At 60.3% G+C, this 26,613-nt stretch overlaps 1 protein-coding gene across 4 annotated transcripts in view; it reads right to left on the bottom strand.

Annotated features, from left to right (window-relative positions):
- Positions 1-26,613, bottom strand: part of ARL15 (ADP ribosylation factor like GTPase 15) — a 185,610-nt gene that overhangs the window by 17,960 nt on the left and 141,037 nt on the right. The window lies entirely within an intron of this gene.

Below are 26,613 nucleotides of genomic sequence, written 5' to 3' on the forward strand. Positions count from 1 at the left end.
AGTATCCCTGAGGGAACCCAGAACCCGACAGAACTGAGAACACCCCTGCACGGTGCCCGGCCAAGAGCCCCCGCCCCCCCAGCCCCTGAGGCTCAGCGCCACGGCCGGTGCCTCTGGCACAGTGACCCACCGAAAGCGGGCCTTCAGCTCCCAACCACCGACGTCCTCGCTGACCACTAGGTATCCAGGAGAGAAACGGTTAGAGTGGGGTCAACTCAACAGACACACATACACACACACATACACACACACATACACACACACGCACACACACACACACACACATGCTCACACACACACATACACATACACACACATCCACACACACACACACACACACACACGCTCCACACACTCCACACACATGCTCATGCACCCACTCACATGCCTACACATGCATGCTCACACACATGCAAATGCTCACACACGTGCACACACTCACACACATGCACACGCACACACACACACTTGCACAGCCTGACACGGCTACAAAAGGGCCCCCTTGGCTTTCAGCCCGTCCACACTGGGTTTCTCTCCTGGGATGACTGTTCTGTTAGCAGCTGAAACAGCTTTGGATACTTCCGAGCAAAGACCTGCCTGGAAGTGCAACTCGGCATCCAAATAGCAATGACAGCCTGGCCGACCTAAGAACCAGGAGGTCACAGTTCGATCCCGGTCAGGGCACAGGCCCGGGTGGTGGGCTCGATCCCCAGTGCGGGGCGTGCAGGAGGCAGCGGATCCATGATTCTCTCATCATGGATGTTTCTCTCCCTCTCCTTCTCCCTTCCTCTCTGAATCAATAAAATATAGTTAAATAAACAGCAATGACAGTGGCAGCGATGAGCGCAGGGCATGCAGTGGGCGGGCTCTGTGAGGACGGCCCAGCCGCGGGGCAGAGACGTGTCACCACCGAGTCCACAACCCCAGGGCGGCCGGGGTCACGGCGCTCCCGCCTGCGCTGCGAGAGCAGGCCAACGCCGCTCGCACGACCAGGCCCACGGCACGAAGCTGCCGGCTCTCCCGGCGGGGACGGCCGGTCCCCACCCGCCTCAGGAACACGGCGGCCAGAACCCAGGGGCCGCAAACACAGGGAGCCTCTCCCTGGCTCACGCGCAGCTCTTTCTGTTTCCTCTTTTGGGGTCGTCTTGTTATAAAATGTGGCCGGGCCATCTCTCTCCTGGGTGAGCGTTCTGTTTGAGAAAGTCGGGATCGTCCACTGGCTCTCCCACCCGGGACCCCCTTCCTCAGGGCCTCCCCACTCCTGCCTGCAAACGCCCTTCTTTAGGGTCCCAAAACGCGGACGTGGGGTCCCAGGCCCGCTGGCCGCACGCATCCCGGCGGGGAGCGCCACGCGGGGCCTGCCGCCGCCCCTCTCCTCGGCCCGGGCCCGCCGCTCTGTGCCGGCCGCGGGACCTTCTTACAAATCCTCTCCTCGGGGTTGGTGTGCGCATCGCTGTCGTCCGCCCACAGCAGCCTCTGTGTCTGGAGCTCCTCCGGGCGAATTAAACTATTTGTGCGGCTGTGAGTCGCGCCTCTCCCCGCGGATTCACGGCCCGCACGTCGGAGGTGGTCGCGGTTTCCCCCGACGGGCCCTGCGCACGAAGGCCCTGGGCTCCCGGGATGATGTCCTCATTGTACATGTTTCCAGAAGTCACGTCCCTCAACTACCCAAACTCAGCCTGTTTCAAACACCAAGCCGGCTCGATCCTCCGGGAAGAGCTGCGAACGCACCACGTGGCGGGAATGGGAGGCAGCTGCTCCCCCAGCCCCCCTCCCTCCCGCAGGGACGTGCTGTCTCCCAGCTCTCCCGGGAAGCACCCCCGCCCGCCCCGGCCTCCCGCACGCCAGGCTGTCCGCGCAGCGCGGCCTCCTGGCTTCCAGAAGCCGCCCCGTCTCTGCAGCTTTTCGGTGTGAGAGGAGACGTTCTGTGTGAAAGTCGTAAGAATAAAGCCCTCAGGTGCATCTCCTTCCCCAGACACCTGCCTCTCAGCCGCGCACACAGCTCCAGGAGGCGTTTGGGACACGAGCCCGCCCGCCCGGGGACAAGGCACCCAGCCCTGAGCCTCCGTCCTCTCCCAGACGCCCAGCGAGGTGGCCATGGCCCCCGGTCCCCGGGCTCCCTTCCCCGAGTGCCGCGTGCTCGGAGGACGCCAGCACTGCCATGGCAGCGGGGGGATGGGGGGTCGCTTTTACCCACTCGATGGTCGCCTGGGAGCCAGCCCTGGACGGCGGAGGGCGGTCAGCCGCAGCATCCCTTTTGCAAACGGGAAGTCAGATACTGACCACTCATTCCCCGTGCTCCTGGCATCGAAGTCTTGTGGATTCACAGCCACAAGAGACTGACACTGAGCCGCGAGGGTCCTCACGCGCATGCGCCGAAATCTGTGCTGTGGATGTGCCACCCGGAGATTTATCCACAGAGAAAAAACACTGTTACTTTTGCTTTAAAACAGAATGGAGGCCATGATTTAAAGACCCAGGCCGGCCGGCCGTGCCGGCTGCGCCACCCTGCAGGGAGGGGCAGAGCGTGTCCCATTTTCTTAATTTGTTGGGAGAAGGAAGTCACCCGGTTTTCTCTCTGCCTGTGAGCAACTCAGCAAAACCCAACTTTAAAGAGATCGAGAGCAGAACTCCAAGTGCAGAGACAGCCGAGGAGCAGCGGGCGGCCCTGGGGGCAGGGGGCTCCTTGCACACACTTCAAAAATATATACTTTTATTAACTTCAGAGAGGAAGGGAGAGGGAGAGAGAGAAACATTAGTGAGGAGAGAGAGTCCTGGATCGGCTGCCTCCTGCACGCCCCCCACTGGGATCGAGCCCGCAACCCGGGCCTGTGCCCTGACCGGGAATCGAACCCTGACCTCCGGGCTCAGAGGTCCACGCTCACCCGCTGAGCCAGGCCGGCAAAACTATTTCCCAACGATTATGGGCGCAGGAGCTAGACGCGCGGCTTCCATTCAGCAGAGCACGATGGTGCATTTTTGAAAAGGAAGCGTGCCTCACTGCCGGGGCCTTTACGTTTAACACGGAAACTAGGAAGAGCATCTCTCACGTGACGTCCAGTCACGCGGCTGCTCACAGCCAACATCGCTCAGAACCCCCGCGCAGCTGGCCCGCGTCAAGGCGCCGAGATAGTTTTATTTCCTGCAAAAACGAACCGTGTCACCGAAAGTTAACTGGGTCAGCCTCAGAAGGAGAAGTGCTCATCACACTGCCCGTTAAAGCCTCCTGATTAATTACCAGGTCGGTCCACGGGGCCTCTGACATGCCTGGGAGATGAATATTTTATGACTTATTTTCATAGTAATGCGCAGAACTGGCAGGTTTTTACCTTATAAAACCCATGGCTTATTTCACCATCTTATTTATGAGCGAAACCAAAGCTCTCCTTCCTCCTTCCTCCGTCTCCTTTTCCGTCATTTCTACGTGACTTTGAAAAAGAGAATACTTAAGATGCAAGATCTGCCCTCACCCATAAAGCCACGGCCCAAAGCGCAATAAAATGTGCCCGCGGCACTGAAACGCGCACTGTGTGACGGACACACGGGAACGCGCTGTTCTCCGAGGAGAACGGGATGGAACAGACATTTCCTTCGCCCTCCGAGGCCGCTTCCTGTTTAAAGGAGGCTGGGTAAGCCCGCCGGAACCCCTGGGGTGGGGTCGTCATGAAAAACAAACCAGGCCAAGCTGACTGGGTCCTGACTGTCTGATGCGTCAGCAACAGTTTCCAAGTGGTCTCTCCGATGGGGGCAGGAGCGAGCGGCCAGCGCAGGGCGCCCAGGACGAAGCTGACCTGGCCCGCTCCCCAACTGGCATCGCAGAGCAAAGCGGGGTCCTCGCACGGGGACGTTACACAGCAGCGGGCCCCGCGGCTCGTCCCCACGAGGAGGCGTCGCACGCACGTCGGGGTCCCGCCCTGAGCCGTGGGGGTTTCTCCCTTTCTTCCTCCCGCCCTCCCCTCAGCTCCGGCACCCGGGGAGGGCCTGCTCCTCGGGGTGCTGCAGGGTGCGCGCCTCTGAGCCTCCCGCCTCCTCCGGTGCCTGATACGGGAGAGCCTGCGGGCGCGCCGCAGCGAGCCTGAGCTCGGAGGTAGCAGGTGCAGGATCTCCAGGCGTAGAACAGGAAGCATCTCGCCGTGGCAGAGGCAAACATTGGCGATGGCGTGTACGGGACCAGGATAGCTTAGAGGTAGGCCGTGTCGACAGGCGGAGAGATCTGTGCAGGTGCGTGAGGTGCAGAGGGATGGGAGCAGGTGAGTGAGTGGAGGGTGGGGCACCCCGGGATCGCAGAGGCCGCTGGGTAATGGGGCACACACCCGGGGAGAAGCTGGCCTCTCACACTGAGGGACGTAGGTCTGTAAAGTGCGAAGTGAAATCCGGCTGCGGAAGGTAACCAGCTCCACAGAGGAGGACCCTCCCTCAGAGCAGCAGCTGAGGAGGCGAGGAGGGGACACAACGAAACACAGCGGAACCCGTCCTCCTTCCGGAAGCTGTTCGAGAACCGAGTCCTTTTCCCATCAGACATCACGTAGAGTGGATTGATCCGATCCAGGCCCCAAATGGTTCCACTCCAACCTTTCTTATATACCACACACGTCTACTGTACTGTTTAACCTACAGATAAACACTTTAAAGACAAAAAGGACACGAAATGTCCGTGGAAATTTAACGAAAAGGAAAGGAAATGTACAGTGGAACCTGGAAATCCAACAATCATTATAAGCAGCAACAAGAGCAAAAAAGCATGGAAACCTTCACAGCTCAGGCAGGCGCCTGGAGGCCAACCGGGAACCAGACGGTGAGGAGGGGCGGTCAGAAGCGGCCAAGTCCCGCTCACCCGCGGTGGGTTCGCGGTGTGACTGCCACTCCCAGGAGGTGGGGCGGGAGTGGCTGGGCTCCGGGGCGCAGCTCAGCCCCCACACAAGGCCAGCTCTCTCTTCTCCACCCCTCCTCGCAGCCCTGCCCCCTGCGCGCCCCGGGGGCCCGGGCCCCGGAAGCCGCTCCGTGCCCGTGGCCGCCTGCTCTCACCCGAGGACGCACAGCCCACCCGCTGCACCCAGCCTCGCGCCTGCCGGTCACCGAGCCTGCCCACGTGCCTCAGCCGCGCCCCGACCTCAGCGGGTCTCTCTCCCCGATCACAAGCCCTCAGGGCAGGGGCTTGCCTCTCCAGGGAGTTAACTCCGTGTGTTTAGGTCAAGGCTGAGGGTCTCACCCCCCAACAGATGACCTCATCTGCTTGGCTTTGGTGACTCAAGCTCTCCCCGTGCAGCCCCTCGCTACACGCCGGGAAGCGTTCAGCAGAGACAGGACGTGAACCCGCTCCCCCGCAAACGCCACGTGAGAAAGAGCAGGACGTTCCACAGCACCTGACGGATGAGCCGGGAAAACAGAGGTTTATACAACCTCACATTCCCGGCGCAGAAACACATACGTGTATACTTAAACCTGAAATATATGGCCGCTCCTGCTCAACGCAAAGTCAAATAAATTTACGCTGAAGTAAAACGTGGTCTCCTCGTTCCACTAACCATAAACACAGGCGCTCCGAGTGGGCGGGGCCCGGCTGGCGGCGGAGACAGACCAGCCTGCCTGACCCTGACCCTCACCCCCGAGCTGCGTGCCGGCGGGAGGGCCCCCCTTCCAGGCTCGGGGTCCTCCTGTGCGAACCAGAGACGGCGTCGGCCGTGGGGCTCGAGGAGGCAGCACCGGGATGTGTGCTGTGAAGGTGGAACGTGACCGTGCACGGGCAGGGCCAGGCACGGACGCGGGCGAAACGGCAGGAGGGGTCAGGGGTGGCATCTTCGCCTGCAGCGCAGCGGCACACACTCCAAAGCACGGATTTGAAAAGGAAACGTGTTCACAGAAGCCAACCGAACTGGAGAACCTGCCCAGCTCCTTTAAGGGGGGCCCGGCATCCGGGTTCGAGGAAAAGGCAAGGCTCGGGCGGGGACGGGACGCTGTGGGCAGAACCCTGAAAACTGTCACTAACAGCCGCTCGTTTTGGACAAACGGGTCTGAAGTCGCGTGTGGACAACGGGGGAGACGGAGACGCCGTCTGCGAAAGCCCGCCCTGCCGCCGTCCGGGGGTCCTGGCAGGAACCGCGAGGAAGGAGGGGCTGAGTCGCACTCAGGGGGGCTCATCCTGCAGCCGCGGACCCAGCCGCACAGGGTGTGTGTGAGTGAGTGTATGAGTGTGTGTGAGTGAGTGAGTGTGAGTGTATGTGTGTGTGTGTGAGTGAGTGTATGAGTGTGTGAGTGAGTGAGTGTGTGTGTGAGTGAGTGTGAGTGTGAGTGTGTGTGTGAGCGTATGAGTGTGTGTGAGTGAGTGTGTGAGTGTGTGTGAGTATGTGTGTGAGTGTGTGTGAGTGAGTGAGTGAGTGAGTGTATGAGTGTGTGTGAGTGAGTGAGTGTATGAGTGTGTGAGTGAGTGAGTGTGTGTGTGTGAGTGAGCGTGTGAGTGTGTGTGTGAGCGTATGAGTGTGTGTGTGAGCGTGTGAGTGTGTGTGAGTGTGTGTGTGAGTGTGTGTGAGTGAGTGAGTGTGTGTATGAGTGTGTGTGTGTGAGTGAGTGTATGAGTGTGTGTGAGTGAGTGAGTGTATGTGTGTGTGTGTGAGTGTGCGTGTGAGTGTGAGTGTGTGTGTGAGCGTATGAGTGTGTGTGAGTGTGTGAGTGTGTGTGAGAGTGTGAGTGTGTTTGAGTGTGTGAGTGAGCGTGTGAGTGTGTGTGAGTGTGTGAGTGAGCGTGTGAGCTGAGGGGGGAGAGAGTGGGAACGAGGGAGAGGGACCCCACGATGTCCCCTCCGTCTGTGGGTAACAACACGCCGCCCAAGCACAGGCTTCCCCTTTTCTCCCTCCCTGACTGGGAATCAAGCTCGGGCCCTGGAGTCCGCAGATCGACACTATCCACTGGGCCACCCGGCCAGGGAGATGGAAAAAGTAATACGTGAACCGCCTCGCCGGTGACAGGCCGCTATAATGTGATGACTGTGACACGCCGACCACACAACCGACCCTGCAGCCCTCGATCCACGAAAGGACGCGGAGCCCGAGGCAGTGGGGAGAACCGCTGCTCACCACACAGCACGTGGTCTCGGGGGCGGCGCTGGGGCGGTGGGGGCGGGGGGGCGGGGCGGGGGCGGCAGCCCGGGGTTCGGAGCGAGCCTCTGTGTTGGACACTGAGTTCAGTCTCTGCACAGCTTTTTGGCGCCTGATGGCCATCAATACCGATGACTCTTAAACCGTGCTCTCTCAGAACCCACGTCGGCGACCAATGAAAACAGCACCACGTCCCTGTGCCCGAGAGCGCCCCCCCCCCCTCCTGGGTTTATCCTGTTTCTTAGCGAAGTCCTGCACGTCGGTAGGTCCCAGGGACTCCCAGGACGCGTTCCCACAGCGGTCGGTGGGAGGCCCTCCCCTGGGCTTTCTTGGACAGAATGTCCTCGGCATCGTGTGTGCTCTAAGGTATTGCCGCATCCGAACCCAGCGGCAGAGCGAGAGGCACCGGCAGGTAGAATCGTGGAGACCAGGGGAACCCCGAGCCTCTGTGACTGACGCTGCCGGACCGGGCACTCGCTCAGGGTCAGCAGGCCGGCCGAGCAAGGCCCAAGGCCAGCCCACTACCCTCCCTGCACAGCCGCAGGAGCGAGGGATGGCTCTTACACTTTCATTTTTAAAATCTCTATTGTTGAAAGTATTACATACGTCCTCCTTCCCCCCCATAAACCTCTTCCAGCCCACTTCCGCACCCCAGGCCCTCACCGCCCCATTGTCTGTGTCCATGGGTGATGCATATATGCACACTAGAGGCCCGATGCATGAAGATCCGTGCAAGAATGGGCCTTCTTTCCCCTGGCTACCGGCACCGCCTTCCCTCTGGCATGGAGCTGCCTTCCCACCTTCCCATGCTGCCCAGAGGCCCAGATCAGCTGGGGTGGCACGGAACACCTGCATCGTCGTCATGGTGACGATACAGGCATCCTGCCCCCCCAGCCACTCAGCGCCTGTGTATGCAAATTAACCTGCCAGCTTTGTTTGGTTAATTTGCATGCTCACTCCTGATTGGCTGGTGGGCGTCACGAAGGTACGGTCAATTTGCATCTTTCTCTTTTATTAGTATAGACAAGTTCAATGCCTGATCTCTTTCCACCACCACTCTCTTCCCACCCCCCTGCCTTCCCTCTGAGGTCCAACAGTCTGTTCATGCTTCTATGTCTCTGGGTCTACTTTTGATGAGTTGGTTCATAAGATTCCACATATGAGCGAGATCATGTGATACTGGTCTTTCTCTGACGAGCTTATTTCACTCAGCATAACACTGTCCAGGTCACTCCCTGCTATTCCAAAGGGTAAGAGTTCTTTCTCTTTTTACACTGTTAAATGGTTGAGAAAAAATTCAAAATAATAGCTTTTTGTGACGTGTGGCAATCAGATGAAATTCGCACTTCCCTGTGCACACGCCGTGGACCGGCTGGCACGCAGCCGCACTGTTTGGTCACGTGTGTGGCACCTGGTGCCCAGAGCTGGGCAGCTGGACCTTTGAGCGCAGCCCGCAGAGTCTGACGTATTTACTGCCTGACTCTGCAGAGAAGCTGGTGGGCCCACACGCCCGCGGAGCCTCTGATGCCACGTGTGAGGAGGGCTCATTGGTTTCCTTTTTTCTAAACCCCCTGGACCAAGCTCTGCTTCTGCTGGAAACAAAACCACACGTCCGGGTGCAGCGAGGTCGGACGTGCCCCCTCCCCGGCGCCGGCTCTCGATCTCCGTCCCCATCTTGCTGCACGCTTCGCGGCCCAGCCCGTCCACAGGCCGCCTTCGAAAACGCAGCGATCCGGAAACCCAGACCACCTCCCACGCCCGTCCCACAGGCCCGCGTGCTCCGGGGGCCTGCTCACCGAAGGCATCGGCGGGAAGCCAGGCCCCACGCGTCCCGGGTCCCCTTTCCCGCGGCCGGTGTCCTCGGAGCGGGACGCTCTAAAATGATCAGTTCCTCCTCCCTCACCAGCTGTCCCAGGACATAAACTTTTACTCTCCTCCTAGGCTTTGGACTAAAAAGCCTGGGCAATGGCAACGCCAATTTCATTCTGAAACGAGGGCCCCAGTGTTCTCCAGACGATCTGTGCTGCGGCTTCAGGCGCTCGGAGTGAAGCTGCCTGCCCCACCCGGCAGCAGCCGCGTCTTCTGCTGAGACGCTCAGGAGCCGAGCAGATCCTCCTGCTGCTGCCTTTTAATAGCGGATTCCCTGGCAGGTCAGAGGCCACGCCAGCCCGTTCTCAGCGAGGCACAGAGCGTGCTGCGGCCGGGTGGGGGGACACGCGGGCTCCGGCGTGAAGCAGTCGTCCCCACACAACCTTCTTGTGGGTCTACAGTTCGTCCCGATGTCCTTTCCCATCCCATCCTTATCTCCCAAGCAAAGAGCTTATTCCATCCTCCGGGGGTTTGGGTTAAGAAATGATGTCTAAACACTGTTAAACATTAGAGAGACGGAACTCCATTACGGGGCGCTGCCTTCTTGTGATGAGGTGTCAGGTGATCAAGCGCGCAGATAAGAAGCCGCGCTGCGCTTCCCTGTGGGGCGGGGTGGGGGGGGAGGGGGAGAGAGGGAGGGCTGAAAAGCTCCCAGGTGCGCGGGGAGGCGGGGAGCATCCAGGCGGCTGCGGGCCGTTCTCTCCACGTCCCACCGGGGAGCGTGCTGCTGCCGCGAAGGATGCGATGTCGGCGCAGAGGGAAAGGACAGCGCTGCCCGCCGGCCTCCCGCAACGTCCACCGGTCCCACGGCCACGGAGCAGCCAGGGGGGAGCACCGGCTGGGGCAGGGCACCGGCTGGGGGAGGGCACCGGCTGGGGGAGCACCGGCTGGGGGAGCACCGGCTGGGGCAGGGCACGGGCTGGGGGAGGGCACGGGCTGGGGCAGGGCACCGGCTGGGGGAGGGCACCGGCTGGGGGAGGGCACCGGCTGGGGGAGGGCACCGGCTGGGGGAGCACCGGCTGGGGGAGGGCACCGGCTGGGGGAGCACCAGCTGGGGGAGCACTGGCTGGGGCAGGGCACCGGCTGGGGGAGGGCACCGGCTGGGGGAGCACCGGCTGGGGGAGCACCGGCTGGGGCAGGGCACGGGCTGGGGGAGGGCACCGGCTGGGGGAGCACTGGGGGAGCACCGGCTGGGGGAGCACCGGCTGGGGGAGGGCACCGGCTGGGGGAGGGTACCGGCTGGGGGAGCACCAGCTGGGGGAGCACTGGCTGGGGCAGGGCACCGGCTGGGGGAGGGTACCGGTTGGGGGAGCACCGGCTGGGGGAGCACCGGCTGGGGGAGGGCACCGGCTGGGGCAGGGCACCGGCTGGGGGAGCACCAGCTGGGGGAGCACTGGCTGGGGCAGGGCACCGGCTGGGGGAGGGCACCGGCTGGGGCAGGGCACCGGCTGGGGGAGCACCGGCTGGGGCAGGGCACCGGCGGGGGGAGGGCACCGGCTGGGGGAGGGCACCGGCTGGGGGAGCACCGGCTGGGGGAGGGCACCGGCAGGGGGAGGGCACCGGCTGGGGGAGCACCGGCTGGGGGAGCACCGGCGGGGGGAGGGCACCGGCTGGGGGAGCACCGGCTGGGGGAGGGCACCGGCTGGGGCAGGGCACGGGCTGGGGGAGCACCAGCTGGGGGAGGGCACCGGCTGGGGGAGCACCGGCTGGGGGAGCACCGGCTGGGGGAGGGCACGGGCTGGGGGAGCACCGGCTGGGGGAGCACCGGCTGGGGGAGCACCGGCAGGGGGAGGGCACAGGCTGGGGGAGCACCGGCTGGGGGAGCACCGGCTGGGGGAGGGCACCGGCTGGGGGAGCACCGGCTGGGGGAGCACCGGCTGGGGGAGGGCACGGGCTGGGGAAGCACCGGCTGGGGCAGGGCACCGGCTGGGGGAGCACCGGCTGGGGGAGCACCGGCTGGGGGAGGGCACCGGCTGGGGGAGGGCACGGGCTGGGGGAGCACCGGCTGGGGGAGGGCACCGGCTGGGGGAGGGCACCGGCTGGGGGAGCACCGGCTGGGGGAGCACCGGCTGGGGGAGCACCGGCGGGGGGAGGGCACCGGCTGGGGGAGCACCGGCTGGGGGAGCACCGGCTGGGGGAGCACCGGCAGGGGGAGGGCACGGGCTGGGGGAGGGCACCGGCTGGGGGAGGGCACCGGCTGGGGGAGCACCGGCTGGGGGAGGGCACCGGCTGGGGGAGCACCGGCTGGGGGAGGGCACCGGCTGGGGGAGGGCACCGGCTGGGGCAGGGCCGTGGGTACACGTGTTTACACGGATGCCGGACAAGCCGCCCCCGAGAGATGCGGCCGAGGCACGATGACCCCAAGTTCGCCTCCAACCTCCTGCTTGCTGGGGCCACACGGCTCCTCGCGGGCACGTCGGTTTACGTTCAGAGGTTGGGCTGAGCAGTGGCGACGACTTCATGGCAGCACCGCCATGCTAGCCCCTGACCTCCGCTCACGCGTGTCCACGCTGCACCTGCTCTGGGGGGCCGGCGCCCGGCCCGGCACTCACACCTCCCAGAGCCCGCCTTAAACCCGGGTGGAAATCTCTACACGCCTTTCCCCATGAAAGTGCTCACCCCCTGCCTTCGCTCAGCACAGCCGCTCTGTCTCATTAACGTGATGCTCCTTATCGGAAAGCTACTGAGCCCCCGCACAGGACACACGGGTCAGCCCCCAGGTCCCCCTGGGTGACAGCCTTGAAGAACCGACCTCAGCTAAGTGTTGAAATACAAAGTGAGCCCGGCCGGCGTGGCTCAGCGGTTGAGCGTCGACCTATGAACCAGGAGGTCACAGTTCGATTCCCGGTCAGGGCACAGGCCCGGGTTGTGGGCTGGATCCCCAGTGTGGGGTGTGCAGGAGGCAGCTGATCCATGATTCCCTCTCATCACTGATGTTTCTGTCTCTCTCTCCCTCTCCCTTCCTCTCTGAAATCAATAAAAACATTTTTAGAAAATGGGGAAAAATAAAAAGTGAGAGGCAGCGAGCGACGTGTGGGAAGACAGGACACCCCTCCACCCCGTCCTGATGTCCCAATACTTTCCTTCCTTCATCAATTAGCTTATGCTTGAAAAGCATGAAATTAGTGACAACTTAATATGACGTGGCTTAGATCTTTAGAAACAGGTAAGTGCTTTGCAAAGCGTCCCTTGTGGGCCTACAGTGCTGTTTTGATATTAGGATTACAACTGCAATCACAAATTCTAAAGCTGGGAAATGCCGCACAGTGTGAGAAGCAATACTCTGGTGAAGAAAACACATCTGAAGGTTAGGTTTTAAAGAGCAGGAAATGACATCAGAAAAACACAGCACAGCAGGCGGCTCCAGGGCCCCGTCCCCCAGGGAGACATCGACACATCACGCCAAACACCGTCAGCATCCACTCGGCCAGACCCGGACACAAAGGCTCCAGCAACGCATGGCGCTGAGCGAGCAGAAAGGCCACTGGCAAAGGCAGGAGCGTGCGTGGTTCTACGTGGCGTGGGCCCACGCTCCTGCCGGCCCCGACGTGGCAGCCCGTGTTCCCAGCACGGGGTCCAGGGCTCCGGGTCAGGAGGGAGCAGCACAGACCACGTGTAAACAGTTGTTTGTCCGTTCACCCCTGGGGCCGCCCCACGGCCGGATCAAGGTGCTGGTCTTTGTTTCACCGAATGCGGGACTCACTCAGGGTGGGATCCTTATAAGGAAAAAGAGAGAGTCTTAGCCACCTGGAGCCAAAGATTTAGTTGAGGCCCCAGATACATCGCCAGAACTCTGGGAGGAAAAGCTAGACCGCACGCATTTGAGAAATCAGGGGATTCAAGAGCATTTGTACATATGGGGGATTCAGAAAGTCCTGCACGTGCCCAGGGCAGCCCTGAGAGCGCCCCCTCCTACTCTCACTTTCTCCTTTCTCTCTCTCTCTCTCAGTCTCTCTCCCTCTCTCTCTCTCTCTCTCTCTCTCTCTCTCTCTCTCCTCTATCTCTCTTTCTCTCTCTCTCTCTCTCTCTCCCCCCTCTCTCCTCTCTCTCTCTCTCTCTTCTCATTTGGTTCTTAGCATTTAAGATTTAAGGAAATTTCTGTAAAAACACTAACTGAATATAAACTAAAAAAACAAAACAAAAAAAAAACAACAAAAAACAAACAGATAATTCAGAGACTTCACATGGCTAAGAACACAGGCTTCATAAAAATAGTTTAGAAAAGTTACCCAGCAAACAGCTACAGCCTACAGCAAACGGCAGACTCTTGGAAGAGGTGAGATGCTGGTTTCCAGAGTTACCATAATGTAATATTCAAAATGTTCCGTTTTCAACTAAAAAGATGCAAGGCAGGTGAAGAAATAAGAAAGCATGGCCCACTCGCAGAAGATGTTAACAAACGTACCCTGAGGTACAGGCACTGAACTTACTCGACAAAGACTTTAAACTGTCTTCAGCATACTCACAGAGCTGTAGGAAACCATGGTCAAAATGCTCACGGAAACCAGCAGAACGATATACGAACAAATTGATAATGTCAATAAAGAAATAAAAATTATAGAAAGGAACCAAGGAGAATCTGGGGGCTGGAAAGTAAAACAACTGAAATGAAACACGCACGAGGGAGTTGCAATAGCAGATCTGAACAGGAAGAATAAAGAACCAGTGAATTTGAAGCTAGATCACCTGAAATTACCCAGTCTGAGAAACAGAAGGAAAAGAGGATTATGAACAATGAACAGAGACCAAGAGACCTGGGGGGTCCCAGACCAGTGTGTGAGCATGCACAGTGGGAATCCAAGAGGAAGAGGGGAGACAGAAGGGAGAAGAAAGAACATTGTGAAAACAACAATGGCTGAAATGTTCCAGAATATGACAGAAGACATGAATCCAGACAGTCAAGAAGCTCAACAAACTCTAGGAAGGATCAATGCAAAGAGATCCACACCAAGACACATAATAATCAAGTTTTTGGAAGTAAATGACAAAGAGAAAACCTTCTAGGCAGCAAGAGAGAAACAACTCGTCACATACAGGAGATCTTCAATAAGAGTCATAGAAAATTTCTCATCAGAAACCACCAAAGCCAGAGACGAGCGGCATGACATCTTTAGAGTGACAAAAGAAACTGTCAACCGAGAATTCTATACCTGGTGAACCTACCCCTCACAATGAAGAGGAAAGCAAGACACCCCCAGAGTAACACACGCTGAGGAGGCTCATGGTCAATAGATTTGCCTACAAAAATGCCAAAGGAAGTCCTTCCAGCTGAAATAAGAGGATACAAAGCAGAGCAATGAGAAATTCTGATGAAATAACTCGATAGGTAAGTATAAAAGTCAATATTGTAATTCTGGTAACTGCTCTTTTTATCTCCTATACTAGAGGCCCGATGCACGAAATTCGTGCAAGAGTAGGCTTTCCTTCCCCTGGCTGCCGGCACCGGCTTCCCTCTGGCACCTGGGACCCAGGCTTCCCTCGCAGCCCCGGCTTCGTCCGGAAGGTCGTCCGGTCTAATGAGCATATTTTGCTTTTATTATCATAGATGACTTAATAGACAAATGCATAAAAGAATAATAATTTAAAATCTACATTAATGGGCACACGATGTGTAAGTGTAATCTGTAAGAACCACATAAGCAGGGGAGGGCGGAGCTGCAGAGGAGCAGCTGTTCTGTCACCGAGGCTCCGTTTTGATGTTCTTCAGTTTGCCATACATTTAGGACGTTAATTATGGTCCCCATAGTAACCACCAAGAAAACACCTAGGAAACACACACAACAGGAAACATGACCCATTTCATATTATCTTGTTGACCATCTTTCTCCTTTACGGCGCTAAAGTCCCGCGAGATCAGGGACGTGGCCTGTCTCCATCTCCACAGCAGCCCCGGGCCTGGGCCGGCGCCCGACGCCCGGCACATGCTCCGCCGACAGTTGGGGACTGAATGAGTGAGCGGAGGAGTTGTGCAGACACACGCAGAGACGAGTTTAGAGTCAAATGAAAGGGTCTACAGTGAAGGCCTACTCCCCTGGGCCTCGCTTTCTCCAGCTCACAGATGTGGAACGTGGTCCGGACGGGGTCACATGGTCTGTCTGACGTAGACACCACTTGGTATGATCTCACCGTAAGCCCAGCTGGCAGAAGAGAGAAACGTTTTCCTGCGCAAATTCTAAAGGGAACTTAACATCTGGACATTTAAAAAAATCTCACCGAGGAAGGAGCGCAGGGACCAGCGTATGTTCCTCACCAGTGGTTTTCTGCCTGTGGCCCCGGAGGCAGCTCAGGGTGGACACACAGTCCCCGGGCCTCAGAGAGAGCGTCTGCAGGGAAAGCAGTGAGGCGGGGCCCCAGGACTCCTCAGGACTCCACCGGGCCTGGATCCAGAATCCCTCACGGAGCCCGAGCGTGGCCTCGCTCCGTGCAGTGTGGACGGAGCACCCGGCTCCAGGTGGCGCTCCTGCAGCCGGTGTCTGCTGCCGGGTGACGGGGAGCCCGGTGCCGTGGGCCCGGGGACCAGGGCCCGGCATCACTGTTGTCCGACGTGCCGTCCGCCTGACGTGCTTCGCGGCCAAGGTGAGTGGCCTCGCTGCCTCTCTGCGGAGGCGAGGGCGGCTGTCACAGGGCTAGCGGCAGAGCAGGGCTCCGGGCCTCCCCGCGCCGCTCAGCGAGCGGCCCCTCCCGCAGTCCTCCGTGCCTGCCAGAAGGCGGAGGGCCACAGTCCCCAAGCTGTGGGCGGGTGCTGGGCTGTCTGTCTTTCTGAACTCCCCAGCGCACGCACGCTCTCCGGAGCTGGGAGAGGCTGGTTTTGTAGGGCCCCTGCGTCCTGCCCTCGCCCGGCGGCCCAGGGGCAGGCTTTCGGCAGCCGTCCTTACGCCGCTCTCTACACACGGAGTCACGGGCTGGGGACGCCAAGACACCAAGGCAGGGCGTTCACTGCTTCTACTGGAAGGCAGAAGTAGGGTTACACCCGTGCGTATGCGAAACAGAGTTCCTTCTTGCAGTATTACTTATTAATTACTGTGCTATGTTTTCCATATGGACGATAAGCCCCATCCTGTATGTAAGACAGCCCAGTTTGCGCGGGCTTGGAGCTCTTCAGCTGTTCTGGCTGGGAAAACAGTGGTAAGTGCAGCTCCGGACTTCAGAAATCATTTATCCTCCAGGGTCGAGTGTGACCTCAAAAACCACCTAAGACCCTTGCCACTGGTTTTCTTACAAGTAACACTTACTAGTTCCGTGCAATGCACAAAGGTTTAGAAGAGGAAAATATTACGACGAATCCCATTCTCCAAATGGCCAAAGTGAACATCCAATTTCTAAAAATGTGGGGCTGCAGGCACAGGCTTACCGAACCCCAATCGCCGAGAAAGGCACGAGAAAAAGGTACAAAACCTCAGAACTGCCGACCATCCCCACCCCACTCTGCAAAATTACTCCCTCTTCACTGTATCCTATATAATAAAAGCCTAATATGCAAATAGGCTGAACGGCAGAACGACTGGTCACTATGAGGCGCACTGACCACCAGGGGGCAGACGCTCAATGCAGGAGCTGCCCCCAGCCCGCAGGTCCCAGGCCAGCCAAGGGGGGGGGGTGCCAGCGGGGGCCCCTGATTGCCCCGCTGGTCACCCTGCAGATCGGCCCTGATCGCCGGCCAGGCCTAGGGACCCTACCTGTGCATGAATTTCGTGCACCGGGCCTCTAGTTTATCATAATTCTGTGCATCATTCCAGAAAAAATACATCTTTTACGTTTTAGGAGGCGGCATTCGGGCGTTAATTTCATGTGTCCGCAAGGCCAGAACACAGCCTGCCGCGTACTGCTTCCACGGCGGAGCCTGCTTCCTTCCTCCGATTCGTGCTGAAACTCCTCCCGCTGCAGCGCCCACCTCCCGGGCACACCGTGTTGGGGACCCTCCGATGGGTCCCTCCGAGGGTGTTCAGTTTGCTGCTGCTTCAGGGGTGCTCAGGCATCGTCTTTGTAGACAGAGCTGCTGTACTTGTTAACACGTCCATCTCCCGGGAGACATCACTGGGAAGGGTAGCAGGCCGAAGGGACTGTGCATTTACAACTTGGAGGGGCATTACCCAAGTGCCCCCCGAAATGCTGGCATCATCTGTACTGCGGCAAACAGCGGGGGGCCGCGCCTTCCTAACACCTTTAATCCGAAGGCAGGAGAACGAACGCGCTGGTGTCAACACCAACGGTACCTACTGGGTCTTCCGGGCGTGCACCCCGCCTCTGGGACCGCTGCGACCCCCATAAAGGATTACCATTCACACAGCGTATCTGGGACTGCATGTGACTAAACATTCATGCACGGGGAGAACAGCTCCCACGCTCTGCTACGGAACCTTCCAGAGAAGGACCCGGGAGCGGGAGGCCAGCCAGCCTCCGTAATTGGAACCATGCAGGAGTGTGCGCTGCGTTCGCTTTCAAACAGTAAGTTTCGTTTTGAAATATCTCTGCATCAGCTTGTAAAAACGTCAAAACCAAGACATCCCGTGACCGTCTCCGTGCGAGGGTGGGTCGGAAATACATCTTAAAGAGCGTATTCCGGTCTCCTCCACGGCGATGAGAAATAATTCATGTCCAAGTTAAGTAACGTGAAAAGACTTCATTACTTGTCTTTGGTTCCTTTAAATGGAACCAGAGGTCAGAACGCGATGTAAAAGTTTCCGGGTGAACGGTAAGTGAGGAATCCGACTGCCCCGCACGGATCAGAAGAGAGAGCAGGAGGAAGGTCGGAGGTAAAAGGGAGCGATCGCCATAATGTAAGGAACGGCGAGGCCCGTGGGGCTGCAGCTCGGCCTCTCTCCGCACACGCGGTGTCACTTCAGACCGAGGACAACTCTGCTGTGGACCAGAGAACGTGCACAGAGCGCTGCGCCAGGGCCGGGCGTGGCGTCCCTCCACGGGCCTGTGAACCCGCAGCCGCACCCCGCACGGAGGTGCATCTGACTTCTCTCTGCACCCGACACCCAGGAACCGCGTTCTGACTTCTCTGCACCCCGACACCCAGGAACCGCGTTCTGAGTTCTCTGCACCCCGACACCCAGGAACCGCGTTCTGACTTCTCTGCACCCCGACACCCAGGAACCGCGTTCTGAGTTCTCTGCACCCCGACACCCAGGAACCGCGTTCTGAGTTCTCTGCACCCTGACACCCAGGAACCACGTTCTGAGTTCTCTGCACCCCGACACCCAGGAACCGCGTTCTGAGTTCTCTGCACCCCGACACCCAGGAACCGCGTTCTGACTTCTCTCTGCGAAGCCCAACACCCAGGAACCGCGTTCTGACTTCTCTCTGCACCCCGACACCCAGGAACCACGTTCTGAGTTCTCTCTGAAGCCCAACACCCAGGAACCGCGTTCTGACTTCTCTCTGCACCCCAACACCCAGGAACCGCGTTCTGACTTCTCTGCACCCCGACACCCAGGAACCGCGTTCTGACTTCTCTGCACCCCGACACCCAGGAACCGCGTTCTGACTTCTCTGCACCCCGACACCCAGGAACCGCGTTCTGAGTTCTCTCTGCATCCCAACACCCAGGACCTCTCAGTGCAGACCTGCCATGAGGGGCACCTCGTAGTACAAGAACCAGATTAGCTGGGGAGGTGTCCCCCTGCGCCCCGAGGTGAGCGGCCGCAGCGCTCGGGGCAGCTGGCGGGTACTGGTCACTCAGATCCCTGAGGTCTAACGAAACGCCGCGCAGGAAAACCCCTGGTTCGCAGGAATCCACCGTCTTCTACCTCCAGCCACACGAGTGGAGAGAGAGGTAAAGTCTCTTCTCACGAAGTCGGTCCCACACCGAGCGCGGGGTCACGCCTGCCGGAACCCCCTCTCCAGACCGCGGCGCCCGGGGTCTCAGCACAGGGCCCGTCGGCGGAAGGCCAGCGCCGAGGTGTGCCGAGCGGAAGAGGGTCAGGTCGGGTTGGAACGGTAACTGAGGCTGTGCTGGAAGGCTTTGTTTTTAGGGGGAAAGAGAACCGTGAGCAACCTGCCTGCCCGACAGCCACACGCCGAGTCGCTCGCCCCGCTGCCTGCCGCCCCGGAGGACTGGAGCTGCTGAGACGGCGGCCGCTGTTGACACGCAGCGAGACCCTTGTTCAGGGCCGGGGCCTCGCCCCTGAGCCCCGTTACAGTCTGGCTTCTGGGTCTCCTGGCTCCCACCCCCCGCAGCCCGCCACTGGGGCTCCCCGCGGCGGCCCACGACCCGACGAGCGGCTCGCCTCCCATCCCAGCAGATGCAGGAATCTGAGAGCAGGGCCGCCGCGGTGGGGTGGGCGGGCAGACACACTCCCGCTGCTGCCTGGCTGCGGGTTTTTAGCCCCAAAACGTGTCTCCCCTTCGTCTGACAAACGCCACTCGTGGGAACAATAAAAACGAACTATTCTGCACCGCACCAGCGGGCACGGTGTCATAGGCGGCGCCGCAGACCTGTCACTACCAAACCCCACCCTCGGGGCGCGCGCAGTCCTCCCAGGTCACACCAACCCGCGTGCGTACCGCAGTCCCCGCGTCGAAAAGAAGAGACCGTCGGAATGAAAAGGCAGTATTTTAACAATCCCGCTCCAGGGTATTACAATTTTGACTTTGAAGTTTTGTGTTTATCTGTATTTCTGGCCTTGGTAAGCGTTAACCGTGTACCTGAAAGGCTGGTTTGAACGGCCGCTCACACACAGTGAGTCCGCGGCACAGGCCTTCGCTCTCCTCTCTCCAAACACGACGGTGCGGACCGTAAGGACGTGCGGAGACGACGGGCTAAGGCCGCACTAACAGGACGTGCTGAGCGGACGAGCGGTGTCGGGCGGGCGGGAGGTAAGGTGGCTGGCGGGCTGTGCTGAGGCCGCAGGGGCTGGAGGAGACGGGGTGGGGGCTGCGCACGGGGGGGCAGGGGATCTGGGCTGGGGGGCTGGTCACTGAGGCTGGGAGAACGCAGGGGCACGTAGAGCAACCAGAAGGGACCGGGTCTGAACCCGACTCGGAGAGACTCCGGACACACACCTGGCCTTCGGTGACAGACCACGTCTGCAACACAGACTCGCCCAGGCCGGGTGTTTTGTGGAAGAGCCACACTCAAGGGGCCAAAGAGCCGCATGTGGCTCGCGAGCCGCCGTTTGCTGACCACGGGGCTAGACCTTTAGAATAACAAGCTAATTGTGAACATCTGGGGGAAGGCGGGGGCGCACGACAAACAACGCCCCCACATGCAACACCCTCCTCACAGACCTGGCGTCCTGCAGGTCTCAGAGCGTGACCGTGCGGTGTCCCAGGCGGGTCAGGCACACGCGTCACCCTGACCAACGAGGCATCGTTCAGCTTGAGCGAGAACGCAGCCGGGAGTCGGTGCTTCGCACGGCGCTGCGGCCCGCCGACCCGCGGGGCCTGCCGTTGGCAAAGGGGCTCACTCCGATACAGAACATTAAAACGCGCTTTTTTTTTTTTTTTAATCCGAGCCCATTTCCTACCTTTCAGATGCTCGCGTGTGTCCCGTGTCTGGTAACGGTGTGTTTACACAACAGGCACGCTCTGTCCGGCGCAGCACAGTTTTTTAAAAGCCAAGATGCTCAGCGAGCTCCGCCAGGCGCCGAACGCTGTGAACTCCCAGCGAGCGGGCGGCCGGGCGCTGCTTTTTGTTTTGTGTTTTGTGACTCCCCCTGGCAGCCCTCCGGCGACCCCGCCCAACGTGAGCTGTGTGCGCTCGGCCGGAGAAAGACGGGCTTTCAAACGCCAGGACCGTCACCGCCGTGGCGTGGGCACACGGGCCCGGAGCCGGCGCAGCGGGCACGGGCACGGGAGAGGTCGGCAGCTCAGGGGCCCGGCGGGGCCGGCAGACCCGCACGCCGGTGAGCGCAGGCGCCTCGCCCCAGCCGCCGCCGCCACGCTGACCTACACACACGCCGACTCCTGCACTGACCGTCATCCTCTCCCCGACACCCACGAGGAAACACGCGTGGGATAGTGACCTCTGAGTTCTGTGAGTCCACCATTTGCCCCTCGTGCCTAGAATGTTCGAAAACAGAGAGAAATGCGAGATTTCTTGGCTTCAGGAATAGAAAACGTGAAGGCTTAAAGCACCTGATTGTTAGGAGAGAACAGGCATCCATCTTTATTCCACACGTCGTGGCGCTGACGGAGGCCGAGCTGTGAGAACGCCACCGTGAGGATGAGCCCGCCTGCCTCGCGGCACATCGCATGAAGACGTGGTGATGCCCCAAACCGGGGTCCACATCCCAAAGGGAGGCTGCACGCTGGGGGGGGGCTCAGGGCGGGGAGGGGGGCCCGCGGGGGAGACCCGGCCCAGTGGGATCTAATTCCCCCCCCACAGGCCGCGCGAAGGTCGGAGCAAACTCCCCCCAGAGGCCCTCAGAGCTGCCCGTCCAATTCCACTCCTCCGTTAAAAAGGAGAAGAGAAAGGCAGTCGGCAATAACAGAACGAAGCACTACTGACCGTCACGGAGGGTTTGATGACAGCACTGGCTGTTCTAGGACACGCTGCGTGGCCCCGGACTCAGGACCCTGCGCCACCTTCAGGCGGGGACACGGGGACGGTTAGGACGAAAGTCATCGTCTCTGAGGATGATCGCTTGGACAAAGTCCTAGGTTTTCCATAGCTCATTTCTGCTCCCCAACTTTATGAGAGGGAGGGGGGAGAGTGTGTGTGTGTGGGGGGGAGGGGATGGGTCATGTTACACTAATTTGCTGAAATCCGGTCAACTCCGAAATCCGTTCCCACCGGCCTGCTATTTCTCCCTCTGGCCCCGACGACTCATCGCACGTGACTGAGGTCATGAGGACAACGCAGGGCAGCTGCGCCTCTGAGACGGCGGGGGGGCAGGTCGGCTTTGGTCCCGAACCTTTCCCACCCCCTGGGGCAGGAGGCCGCCCCTCCTGTCGGTGTGGTAGCTGGTGCCACGTGAAGGCAGACGGACAGGCCGGGTTAGCAGGACCGGCACGGCCCCTCTCCTGATAAACAGACACTTCTCCAGACGGAGAGCCTGAAACGGATCGACCAAACCCAGATCCATTCCTTTTTTTAAGATTGGATTCTGGATTTTTTTTCCAAATATATTTTTTATTGATTTCAGAGAGGAAGGGAGAGGGAGAGAGAGATAGAAACATCCATGATGAGAGAGAATCATGGATCGGCTGCCTCCTGCACGCCCCACGTTGGGGATCGAGCCCACAACCCGGGCCTGTGCCCTGACCGGGAATCCAACCGTGACCTCCTGGTTCACAGGTCGACGCTCAGCCACGGAGCCACGCCGGCCGGGCAGGTTCGTTCTTTTTGATGCTAAGAGTCGGGCGACGTTGGAAAATCACCCAGGGAGGGGAAGAGCGAGAGGCGTGGCCGGAGGAAGCGATTTTGCACCGTCGGAGAGAAACGCCACGGAAGACACTAACTTCTGCGCCCGGCGTTTTTAAATGTTTACGGCTGCGATCTGTGTCAGCGAGAAGAGTGAAACGTCTTAAAGGAAAAAGTGAAGACACACTCACTCCTGGCTCGGTTTTTAAATCATAGCACGGAGCGAGTCGGAGCGTCAGCGCCAGAGCGAGCTGGGAGACGCTCCGGTCAGAGGTCAGAGGGCGCGTCCCAGCAGCTGGGGGCTGGGGTTCTCCTCCGTGTTTGTGACGCGTCTGACTCAGGCTCTCAGGGCTCTCCGCACAGTCCTGGGGGCTTTGACAGAGGGAGGGCTCGCCAGGAACTTTATCTGGGAAATGGTCGTGTTTTCCAATTAGACAAAAAAAAAAAAAAAGAATTACAAAAAAACACAACAGCTTCCGTCACATGTCCAGAAGTTACTGAGTGAACACGCTAATGCACTTACACGCAACTTTTCTCTTTAAATCACCCACACACAAACACATGAAGTGATATACACACACACGCACACGTACACACACACACACACACACACACACACACACACACACAGGCGAGCCTGCGTTCCTGAGCGGGACGGTGTTGCGTGGTGCTGGGTGCACTGCACGTCTCCTGGGTGCCCTGGCCACACCCAGTGGGGGTCCCATGCGGGGGTCCTAGGTGGGGGTCCCACGCGGGGAGGCCGGGAGGGGCAGGCTTGGTAACCGATTCCTGCCGATGCGATGCAGGGTTTGATGCTAAACAGCCCCTCGGGGCTCCGCTTAGCCTCTCCAAGGCTTTTAAAGGTTTGCTGTTTGCAAGGACAGCGTGTCTGCCTCCACGTCAGCCTCGCAGGGGGCGGGACGACCCGTCACACACGCTGACAGGTTACGGATGAAACAGCACGCCGAGTCGGATGGGCTTCAGAATCGTCCTCTGAGCGCCAGGAGGGGAGCCGCTGGCTCTGACCGCAGGGCCACGGGGTGGCGCGCCATGCAGGCCAGGCGGGTTCTCCAATCCCCGGGCCACTGGGCGCGGCGGACGCCGAGTTCAGGTTCTTACCAGAGGAATTTGTGGACCAGGGTGCCTTGTACCGTAAGCACATTTTACTTTTTTTATCTTAATCTATTTTATTGATTTTTACAGAGAGGAAGGGAGAGGGAGAGAGAGTTGGAAACATCGATGAGAGAGCAACGTCCATCAGCTGCCCCCTGCACGGCCCCTAAGGGGACTGATGCTCTATCCACGGAGCCAAACTGGTTAGGTTCCGTAAGTATACTTTAAACATGAGTTTTCTTTTAGAAAGGTCATTACTGACAATTCTTTTTCATCAGAAAGGAATAGAGAGCGCACGTCTGATCCCTCCCCACGTTTATGGCTCAGATGTACAAGGCTCTTCAGCTCCCCCGTGTGAGGGAGCCGCTCAGACCAGCCTCAGTCGCCCCCGCCCCAGGAAGCCAGGAGTGCGCCGGCCTCATCCTCGCCCCCACAGCTGCCCGTTTGCACAATTTGCATATTATTTGGGACCAGGGCAGCTATAATTGTACATCGGCTTACCTGCTTTCATCTGGGACTAGCAGCCAATCATGCTTAATAGCCTGTAATTCCCCTTTAATGAGATACCTGCATGCGGCCGAGACTCAACCATGGCCTGCTGCAGGCTGGGGGGTGGGGGGTGGGGGTGAGTCAGAACTCAGACGAAGGGCCCCATGGGGTGACCCCTCCCTGCCAGAACCGGGTGGCTCCCAGCAACCAACCCCCAGGACCGCCCAGCAGACCTGCCCCTTGCCTCCGGGACGGAACGGCTAACTCTGGTGCCAGCAGTGGCTGCGGGATGTGGGGCCGGCAGCTGTCTCCCTGCTGGGTCATTCACACCCCGATCCCCACTGCCTCCCTGGGAGCTCGGGTCCCCGGGCCCCGCGTCTCTTCTGCCCACACGTTTCTCAGGTCCGCCTGCAAGCACTCGCGCACGCGGGGAGCGACCGCCGGGCTCCAGCACCCAGAACTCCGACACGTCCCGTCCTCGCCATGAACGTCGGAGGAGGACTCCCGGGTGGACCTCCTTCTCCAAGGCGCTGCTCTCCTGCGCCTCCCAGTCCCCGTGCGTCTAACGCCCTCCTCGCGCTGCCTGCAGCGGCGCCCCGTCTGGAACCGAGCTGCTCCCACTGAGCTGACTGTCCCGGTGAGGCCCCTGGACAGCGAGGACGCTGGGACCTCTTTCCTCCATCCCCTCAGCTGCCGGCCTTCCCTCCCCTCCCTTCTCCCTGGTTCCGAGACTCCCCGCTGGGCATCATGCTCCGGGGAGGGGTCTCCCACCCCAGCCGAGCAGGGGCAGGATCCTCGGGGGAGCCCCAGGCCCTCGGTTGATAGTTCGTCGCCATGGTGAAGCCTTTCCCACTTCCTGTTTTACAGTCGACGTGACCTTCACGGCAGCGGCACCGCCACCCCTCTCTGAGGTCACGGTCTTCCCTGTGACCTCTCCCTGTGACTCCAGGTGGAGGGGCCCTTCCCACTCCGGGCGGAGTCTCCGGTCTTCCCGACCTCTCGGCCGGGAGTTCCCAACTGCTTTCTCTTTGTGGAACGGGGTCGCTCTGCCCTCAGTTCACGGAGAAACTACCCTAGACCTTCTCCCTAAGCCCCTGAACCCCACTTCTCCATCTTCAGGCGGCGCGCCTCTGCGCCATTCGTGCTCAGAGAGGACCACGGGGCTCAAAGCGGGGCCACTTCCCCGGCCTGGCCAGGCCCGTCACCCGCCCACCTTCCCTCCCTGCGCGGGGGGCCCGGCTCCCTCCTTCCGGAGGGGGGCTCTGTGCTTGTCTACGTGCAGTTCCAGCCCAGCGGTCTCTACAGCAGCGGCCGGCATCCCCTCCCCACACCCGGTGCTCCCGACGCTGACCGAGTAGCCCCCTCCTCCGAGGGAGCGGCCCCCCGTCTCTCTCCTCCACCCACGCCCACCCCCCCTCGGCAGGCTCCTGGGACTGTCACCCACGGGACGGGGAGGAATGGGTGCAGGGGACCCCCTCCCATATACTCCACAGGCCAAGGGCCAGATCTCAACCCTCTTCCTCGGAGCCCCACCGGCAGCCCTGGGTCCCCCTCGGGAATTTCCCGGGGGCGGGGATGGACGCCAGGACCGGGCTGGGGTGTCACACTCACCCCTGACCCGCGGAGCTCACAGGACCGCGTCCGCGCCCAGCCTGTGGGGCCGTCTCTTCCTCTGCCTCCCTTTAAATCCCGTCGGGAGTTTAGAAACCGGAGGACCCAGCTCCTTCCACCCCCCCGCCCCCCCCCCGCCAAGCACGCATCCCCCTGGGGTGACGTTTTGCCAGTGCTCTGACGATCTCACAAGCTCTGGTGACTGAACTTCCCGAGGGCCCAGGCAGGCCTCGGACAGACAGACAGACAGACAAGCCGCTGCGAGGGAGGACGGGGGCCGGCCGGCGATGGGGAGCGTTTACTTTTCTTTCCACTCTGACAGCCTTTGTTATCGGCGCCTCAGCAGCTCCTCCCGCAGAGCGGAAGCTCAGGCCGGGCCCCTGAACGTGAACGTGGTCAGACTGTGGCCGCCAGGCCCCACACGCGGCTTCACCGCCCGGGCCGAGCAGCCCAGGGCCGCGTGCCCGCGCTCCGGCTCTGCGCGCTGAGAAGCCAAAGCCTCCTGGGCGTCCGTCCCTCCCGGTAGGGCGGCGTGTTCACTCGGAGAAGGCGGGGCAGCTTCGCAGGGACGGGATCTGGACTTGGTCACCTCCATCGATCGTTCGGCCACTGAGAAACCATCAGGCTGCGACTATGCGGCCGGCTGTGTTTCGGGGCCTGGACCCACAGCGTGCGAGCTGCACGGAGCCTGCCCCCCACCCCACCCCCAACCCCCAACCCCGGGCTGGGGGTCCGCCCGCGGCAGGAGCCCGACATGAGGAGGGAGCACCGTGGACAGGAGGGGACGCCGCCGGGAGCCGGCGTGAACCAGAACCACGTCCCCGGCTGACGGACTTCTATTTATTTAATCATCTGGTGCGAGCTCCGCCACCCATCTCCCTTCCTCTAGACCAGGCCTCCTCTTCCACCCGCTCTGATGAAGAAGGCGTGGGCATGGTTCACGCACGCACACATGCACACACACGTGTACACACACACGTACACACACACGTGTACACACACGTGTACACACACACGTACACACACACACACACACACACACACACACACACACCGTCACCGTCCTCCTCCCGGAGCCGGTCTGCCCAGGCTTCGGGCTCCCGGCCCCGGGCGCTCCCGTCGTTTGAG

This window comes from Eptesicus fuscus, chromosome 4 (assembly GCF_027574615.1).
Source record: "Eptesicus fuscus isolate TK198812 chromosome 4, DD_ASM_mEF_20220401, whole genome shotgun sequence".
Lineage (NCBI taxonomy): Eukaryota > Metazoa > Chordata > Mammalia > Chiroptera > Vespertilionidae > Eptesicus > Eptesicus fuscus.